We start from the raw sequence: 7,740 nt of genomic DNA on the forward strand, positions 1-7,740 counted from the left end.
TCCATTCGCAATGGCTTACAATGATGAAATCCAGCCAAGAACTCTCAATGACTACCTCCATCCTACTCGCACTTCCACACCTTCATGCATTATCTTCCCTCCTAATATGCCTGCATTAGACTTTAAACTTGGCATGATTCAACTCCTTCCCACATTTCATGGAATGGAAAACGAAAGCCCATATGTGCATATCAGAGAATTCGAGGAGGTAGTAGCCATGTTCTATAACCGATCCGAAAATGTCGATTCTGTGCGACTGAAGTTCTTCCCTTTCTCCTTGAAGGACAAATCCAAAAGTTGGTTATACTCTTTGAGACCTAGGTTTATTGGAACATGGGAGGAGATGACTAAATCCTTCTTTCTAAAACACTTCCTTAGCCAAAAGACCAACAATCTAAAATGACAGATTTCCACATTCTCCCAAAAGGACAATGAAACGTTCTATCAAGTCTGGGAAAGATTCAAAGATTTGTTAAATCAGTGCCTGCACCATGGCTATGAGAACTTGCGTTTGGTCAGTTACTTCTATGAAGGCCTCGCGAGTTGTGAGCGCCAGTTTTTAGAAATGATATGCAATGGTGAATTCCTCGAAAAAGAGCCAGACGATGCTCTTGAATATCTCAAAGAAACCGCAAAAAAATCTCACACCTGGACTGGTCCAAGTGCTACTGATAATACAAACCGATACAAACCATCTGGGATCTATCAACTTCAAGAAGAGGATTGTAATGCCCCGAATTCTCCGATGTGTTTAACGGCGTGAATAGTAGGCCGGGAGGGCCATACTTGCTTAATTATGTTATTAATTGATAAAATGCATGTATATGTTGATTATATTATAATATAATGTGAAATGCATGCATGTGAGTCCATATTTTTAATCACAGGGGTGTGATGGTAATTTGGCCCGTTGAGGATAAATTGTTTATTTGGATGCATGTTGGTGATATATTTTAAGATCACATTATGATGTGGTTTTGTTCGATCCATTCGTCATAAGACGATCATGGTATGTTAATTATCGGTTTGGTCATAACAGGCTTAAGCTCGGGGCTCGGAGTGAGTCTTGGGGTGTTTTTAATGATTAGAGTGTTACCGGGCATTAAAGGGTAACAGGTTGTGAATTATTGGTGTTTGAGAATAACGAGATTAGCGGGAGTTGGGAAGCGTTAATTATGATTAACGGGATAGGTGGAAAGTACCAATTTTACCCTTGAAATGGTTTTAGAAGCTTTAAAAGACCTAGGGGTATTTTAGTCATTTGAGTTTGGATTTATATGGCTTTGGATGGCTGTAGAAAAAGAACAGAAAAACAGAGTAAGAAATCCTCCTTCCCGTACATCCATTTCCTCTTTGGTGTTTTTGAACTCAAGGTGAGGTTTCAAGTTAGGAAATCAAGGGGCTGAGGTTGTAGACTTGGTTCAGCCATTAGAGAGGGTTTAATTTCAGGTTTGAGGTAAGTTTTATCCATTTATTTTCTAGTTATACTCTGTTTAAGCTTTGAGTTTCAGCTTGTAATCACTTGGTGGATAGTTGGAATCAAAGGGAGTTAGGTTGATGTTTTACTTTGGTTTTGATGAGGGTGAGTTATAGGTGAAGTCTAGGGGTTAAATTGGGTGTTAGGTTGGTGTTTTGGGTTGGCTTGAAGGGCTGGTTCCAAGGGAAAAACGCAGGGGAGTTCGCTGGTGCGTTGCTGGATTTTTTGGCTGAACAGGGTAATGAGCCGCAGCATGGCATAGGTGCGCCGCGGCCCATGGTGCTTGTCAGGGTTAGGCCACCTCTGTTTGGAGGCGCGCCGCGGCGCAGCTAGGAAGGGCCGCGACCCTTAGTGGCATTTTATCCAAAATGGAGTTTCTAGCATGGGGATTCAAGCCTAAGGCCTCAGGGTTGAACCTACTACCCGGTTGAGTAGTGTTTGATGTCTCGGAGGTTAGGTTTTGGTTTGGGAACCTTTTTATTATTCATTTTATTGATGGAATCCCTTAATTGGTTATGACCAGGTAACCGCTAAAGGACCAAAATGTTGATCGTTCTCAGGGGTCGTTCTTTTATTCATTATAGCTCGAACCAGAGGTAAGAAAACTGCACCCCAAGTGTGACATGCATGGATATTCATGAGGCATGCTGGTTGTGTAAATATGGACTTGGATTGAATATAGAATGTTTAGCATATGTTGCTCACTTGTGCATGGTACTGACTCATTAATCAAATTTGGCAAAGGTGCTAGTATCAACTGTGAAGCTGTGACTTATTAGTCAGGTTTGGCAGTGGTACTGGGCAATGGTCACTGGTCACGTTGCGCTGACTCATTATTCAGGACGGCCTTAGCATGTTAACGCAAGCCAACAAAGATTAGATCTAATTGACTATCAACATTGAATGACTCAAAGAGCATTAATGCCAGACCGACCTTGAGGATCGATGAATGAAATAAGCGCTTGGAGGCTAGTGGCTTACCTAGCAGCCACTCTCCCACTTGAAACAGTGACATGCTTGTCAGTCACTCAGTATGGTTTACCAGAACCTGTTGAAGGCTAGTGGCTTACCTAGCAGCCACTCTTCCATTTGAATTAGTGACTTACTTGTCAGTCACTCAGCATGGTTTATCAGGACCTCATGTGATGTTCACTCATTTGTTTGAAAGCTTTATGCTCAGTGTGATTATAATGATAATCATTTGATAATTCTTATGTATAGTGTTATGTTTTCTTGCTGGGCTTTGGCTCATGGGTGCTATGTGGTGCAGGTAAAGGAAAATAAAAGCTCACCTAGCCTTGAGTGGAGAGCTTAGGTGGTGATGTGTATATATGCGGCCGCTTGACCACCACGGCCAAGGAGTTCTCAGAGGAACTAGGGGGTTTACCCTATTTTTGCCGCTTAGGTCGGCGGGGTTGTAAACTTAAAACATTAATGACCATTTTGTACTGAGAACAACTTGTAAATGTTTTGATTAGTTCTGCAGAGTAGTTTGTAATGAAAATATCCATTTCCCTTTTTATTGGTTTTATACCTTAACCTGTTAATTACACTTAGAGCACGTTTTTGACCAAAGGACTAGGGTAGCGAGTCAAATTTCCGATCCACCGTTCTTCGTAACTGTTATGGGGTAACCAGGGCATTACAAGGATAGTGTTAAGGCCCAACTCGAAGCTTTGAAAAAGCAGTTTGAGGTCTTAATGACGAAAAATAGCCAAAAATCGCACATGATCGCTCAAGCGGAACCACAAGAACCTTGCTTTGTTTGTGGAGGGACGGAGCACTTAGCTAAGGACTGCTTAGCTTTGAATGAAATGGAGGGGGTTTATGAGGAGCAATGCAATGCCTTAGGGGCCTAAAACAAGCCATTCTCCCATACGTACAACCTGTTGGTTTTTATTGATCAAATCAGAGATTATACGCAGCGGAACAACAATCAAATTGTTAGTGTAATCCCATAAGATTTCTAGATCTACTTCTTCACATGCATATATATATTGAATCAAAGACATGAATAAAAAAAATACCTCAGGTCCTTCCTTGCTGCTATCTTTTTGTATGGCTAAATCCTTGAGATCTCACACCAAGATCTTCCAAAATGTTCTCAGCACACAAAGAACGAGTGTGGGCTCACTATACAAACAATAGGCAAAAAACTATTTATCAGATGTTCTCAACACATGAGATCTAATAAAGTTTGGACCTAGGTTTTGTGAAGAATAGCGACTTTTGTTTGTGTCACTGTTCTCTTTCTCTGAGAGAGATTTCTAGATATTTTTATATCCCTGAAAAGTTACGTTCTGAAAAACTGATATCCTATATTTAATATATCCAATATATTAAAATAAAATCTTAGTTATTTTAAACAATTTGAAAATAACTAGTCAGTTATCAGATTTTTGTTTAAATAATAATATTTTAATCATATTACAATATCTCATTATTTATTTAATATTTAAATAACTAAAATTGTGGAACCAAAAAACTGCTCAGTCTCTTATGCATGTAGCACAGTGACTATGCACTGTGCTACACGTGTACCACATGCCAGTGATGGCATGTGATTTTTTCCAATTTTTATTATTATTTAAATACCAAAAATCCCAAAAATAAATTAATTCAAAATTAATTATATTTTTGTTAAATGAAATAATTAATTAATTCTTAATTAATTAATTAATTACACATAATTATACAATAATTATGTTTGATACATAGAAAAATATTTTACTTATCACATTAGTCCTTTTTGCCCATTTTTGTATTTACCTTTGTCAGTGTTTGTTTGAGCCATTTCGGGGACCATGGGCCTATAACATTAAGCTCCAATAAATAAACTAAAGAATTAAACTCTTCAATTATAATGGTTAATTTATTAATTCTAATATTACTCCACTATAAATTCATAATTGCACTCTTTATGTTATAGATATACTTTTACAGAAATCTTTTCTTAAGTCGTCCATTGATATAACCATCTTACAATAGTTCAACCCTCTAATTAATTAGTTCATAAATTGGAATGGAAGAATTACCATTTTACCTTTATAATTTACTTCTTATTCCTTAAGTACCATTAATTCACTAGTGAATAATTAATCTATAATCTAATTATAGATTTGAGCTCAAAATCATTCAGTTCCAGAATTAACCCTTAAGGGAACTAATATACGATCCGTTAGGAAAGATTAGATTCGGTATTGTTGATCCATGTTCCCAGCCATCCATGATATTAAATCTCCAAAACAAAAGTCATTAGCCTCATTCTTTGAAGAGACCTTAACGAATGAATCAAAAGATTTAATAAACATGAACAGGAGTTCATGAACACTCAGGATTTAGGTTGATCTATAAATGATCATCAGTTATGATATGAATTACAAGTCTTTATTGTTGAATAGTTTTTTGGATAAAGACTTTAATTCATATCAGTCCATGTCATATATAATCATATTATATAAAGCACATTTACCGAGATGTCTTTTCACATCAATAATCTGAATCTAGATTATTTGTATCATTATGATACTCAGTAAACCGTACTTACAACTCCAATTAAAGAATTTCATAACTTTAATTTGTTGTTGTTGACTATTTTTATTCATTCATGAGATCTTAATTCTCTCGTACTAATACAAGATCACATCCTCAATAATGAATATGGAATTTTTCTGATATTTACAAAATTATTCAAACAATAATTTAACATTCTAAATATAACAATAATAATAAACCATTGTATTTATTCATTCACAGAAAAACAAATGTCTTTTACATGCTTTTAGGACACACTCCTAACACAACCCTGATTGGAGAAACCACCCAAATTTCAGTTAGAGAGATTCCAACCAAGCTCAATCGTCTAGAGGCCAATGGAGAAATGAGCAACAAGTTCAACCATCAAAGGCATACTCTGAACCTCAATACAATGCTCATCCACAATGAAATTCTCTCGAGAATACTCTTCATGCATTCATCGAGGAACAATCCAAACTTAATCGCCAAATGATGGAAGAAATCAAGGAAATGAAATGTCAATTCTCAAAATTGACTGAATCCTTGGCCATTCCAGAAAAATGAAATCTTCCTTCCCAACCAAAATTTAATGTGCAAGGCCAACACATGGCCCAATCTTCAAATTTTAATGATCAAAATGTCAAGGAAGTGAATGCCATCACGATGAGAAGCGGTAAAACTTTGCAAGACCCACCCATAAAATCCAACTCTCCCAGTATTCCAAAAGTTACTCCAGAAAATCCACCACTCAATGCCTCTCCAAAAGTACCATTTCCCCAGGCTTTGAAACCTGTTGGGAAACTTCATGATAATCGAGCTGAAATCCTTGAGCACTTGACACAAGTGAAGATTAATCTTCATTTGCTTCACTTCATAAAACAAGTGACCGCTTATGCCAAAATCATCAAGGATCTATGCACTGCAAAAAGGAGGCATCATGTCAAGAAGACTGCTTTCTTGACTGAGCAAGTGAGTGTGGTGATTGAACAAAAGGCACCGTCGAAATACAAAGATCTCGGTTGTCCAACCATTTCTTGCCAAATTGGGACCCATGAAGTCAGCCAAGCCTTACTTGATCTTGGTGCGAGTGTAAACCTCATGCCTTACTCCGTATACTCGTAACTCGGTCTTGGAGAAATGAAGCCAACATCTGTTGTGTTACAGCTTGCTGACCGTTCCACCAAAAAGCCAAGGGGTATTGTTGAGGACGTGTTAGTTCAGATTGAAAAATTCTATTACCCTGTGGATTTTCTTATTCTTGATACCTAATCTGTGGTAAACATGGAGTCTAAAATTCATATTATCCTTGGAAGACCATTCCTTGCGACAACAAATGCTTTGATCAATTGTCGGAACGGTCTAATGAAGATATCATTTGGAAACATGACTCTTGAAGTCAATATCTTCCACATCGGGAAACAACCCCGAGAAGATGATGAATGCTATCAAGCATTCATGATTGACTCTTTAATCCCCGAGGAGGTTCAATTGCGAAGCAACTTTGATAATCTTGATGAACTCCTCCTTCTCTCTGACAACGAAAGTCCTAGTTCTATTGATTCTACTCCTGCAATATCAGATTGCATAGACTCACGCATTAGAAGGACTCAGTTTTGGCAACCTCGCTTTGAAGAGCTACCTCGTGAGAGGACACAGCCGAAAACTTCAGCCGAAGAGGTTCCAATTGTTCAATTGACCCAACTTCCCGAGGGTTTGAAACATGCCTTCTTGGGAGACGGTGAACCTTTCCATTTATCATCTCATCCAACCTTTAAAATTCTCAAGAATTGTAGTTACTCGAGCTACTGTGAACGCATAAATCAGTGATAGGTTGGATGCTTGTTGATATCAAAGGTATTAGCCCTTTAATTTTCTCCCATTGAATCAATCTGGAGGATGAAGCTATCCCCCAAAGAGACCCTCAGCGGCGACTGAACCCCACGATGAAAGAAGTTGTAAAAAATGAAGTTTTGAAATTGCTAGACGCTGGTATTATTTACCCAGTAGCAGATAGAAAATGGGTCAGTCCTACTCAAGTCGTGCCTAAGAAATCTGGTGTCACCGTTATCCAAAATGAAAAAGGGGTCCTTGTCCCCACAAAAATGGTGACGGGGTGGCGCATGTGCATTGATTATAGAAAATTAAATGCCGCCTCCCGCAAAGATCATTTTCCACTCCTATTCATTGATCAAATCCTTGAACGTGTAGCTGGTCATCCATTCTATTGCTTTCTTGATGGTTATTCTAGCTATTATCAAAATGAGATTGCATTAGAGGATCAATATAAGACCACTTTCACTTGTCCCTTTGGTACTTTTGCTTTCCGGCGTATGCCATTTGGCTTGTGTAATGCACCAGCTACTTTCCAAAGATGCTGATGAGCATCTTTAGTGACATGATCGAAAAATCAATGGAAGTATTCATGGATGACCTAACCATTTTTGGAAACTCCTTTGAGACATGTCTTATTCATCTTGAAGCTATTTTAAAATGATGCATCAAGAAAGAACTTGAACTCAATTGGGAGAAATGCCACTTCATGGTATCTTCTGGCAAAGTCTTAGGCCACATTGTTTCTGAAAAAGGAATTGAGGTTGATCAATCCAAAGTCGACCTTATCTCCAACCTATCGACTCCTAAGACTGTCAAAGACGCTAGGTCATTCCTTGGTCATTCTGGTTTCTATAGGAGGTTCATACAAAAACTTTCAATGATTTCTCATCCGCTAAGCAACCTCCTAGCCAAAT

General features: G+C 38.0%; 1 non-coding gene across 1 annotated transcript; it reads right to left on the bottom strand.

Annotated features, from left to right (window-relative positions):
- Positions 1-391: 391 nt before the first annotated feature.
- Positions 392-498, bottom strand: LOC133813083 (small nucleolar RNA R71). Its single transcript, XR_009884127.1, has one exon. It is a non-coding gene; the product is annotated as a small nucleolar RNA R71 (small nucleolar RNA).
- Positions 499-7,740: the final 7,242 nt, after the last annotated feature.

Source organism: Humulus lupulus, chromosome 1, assembly GCF_963169125.1.
Source record: "Humulus lupulus chromosome 1, drHumLupu1.1, whole genome shotgun sequence".
In the NCBI taxonomy this organism is placed as follows: Eukaryota; Viridiplantae; Streptophyta; class Magnoliopsida; order Rosales; family Cannabaceae; genus Humulus; species Humulus lupulus.